Source organism: Phaethon lepturus, unplaced genomic scaffold, assembly GCF_000687285.1.
Source record: "Phaethon lepturus isolate BGI_N335 unplaced genomic scaffold, ASM68728v1 scaffold42944, whole genome shotgun sequence".
Classification (NCBI taxonomy): Eukaryota; Metazoa; Chordata; class Aves; order Phaethontiformes; family Phaethontidae; genus Phaethon; species Phaethon lepturus.
Window position 1 is genome coordinate 39,944 of NW_010536345.1, and position 1,121 is coordinate 41,064.

The 1,121-nt window shown below is 33.5% G+C and overlaps 1 protein-coding gene across 1 annotated transcript in view; it reads right to left on the reverse strand.

The window, feature by feature from the left end:
• The window catches only part of NBN (nibrin), a 17,981-nt gene that overhangs the window by 15,125 nt on the left and 1,735 nt on the right, over nt 1-1,121 (reverse strand). The window lies entirely within an intron of this gene.

A 1,121-nucleotide genomic window follows, 5' to 3' on the forward strand; every position in this document is an offset into this window, starting at 1 on the left:
GAAGTGAAATTCTATCCTGAAGCTCTAATTTTTGCCACAGCCTGTGATGTCAGCTTTAGTTAATGAGAGGATGCCCACACCATAAAAAGCCTTTAGACTTAAGACAAGCACTTAACTGATAATTTCAGAATAGTATTTACTGGATCTTTGAGCCACATACTCACTACTACAGTGGTTCTGACAGAGCAAGGTGAAGGCACATGCTACAAAGGAGGGAATCTATAGGTTGATTTCAACTGTGCTATACTACATCTGTACCTAAACAGCAGTTTATACATGTACTCTGGGTGAATAAAGAACTACTTATCTGTATTTTGACTGCTGATTATACATACTTCTCATCCTACTACATAGGACAAAAAAGATCCTGAAACACACTCCCAAAATCTGGTTTAACAGCCCAATAAGTTACATATATACATACGTACACACAGATATGTTTTTAATTTTTTTTATCATTTATGCAAAGATTAGCAGATTTTAAGCAAGAAACATACTCCATGAATTTAAGTTTCTGAAAAAAATGCATTTATTACATAGGTCATTTCAGCATCTGCAAATATTTAAACATACTTCAGACACTGTGAATTTTCACATACTTACAACTGATCACAAAAATAAGCATGTGCATTTTCTACTGCATCCAAACATGTAACTCACGTGATTCAATTATGATAGGCTAAAATGTACCATATAGTTACAGTTAATTTTAAATAATCTTTGTTCTCTTGTGTTTTTCACAATCAGTTCCTGAAGCTTTATGTACCCAATGGAAATTAACCAGCATAAAACCATCAAGTTTCAAAAAATGAGTATATGATTAGTTTCAGCAACCTGTTCAAGCCTGTTTAGAAAAATATTGTTCCATTGAAGTTGAAATAGATATGACAAATTCTACTAATTTTGAGAAATAGCGCAACTCAGATTTTAGTTATCAAGCCAGAAGACTTCTGAGCCCCACAGAGACAGTTATTAACCTAAGATAAACACAGGGGACAAACTTATTTTTCAAAACCAAAGGATGATTAAAAAGGGAGAAATGGCAGTTTCCATTACTTCAGAACTGGACTATAGTTTCTCTAGAAATACTTCTCAAATCTCTGTGTTTTAATTTCAGCAGG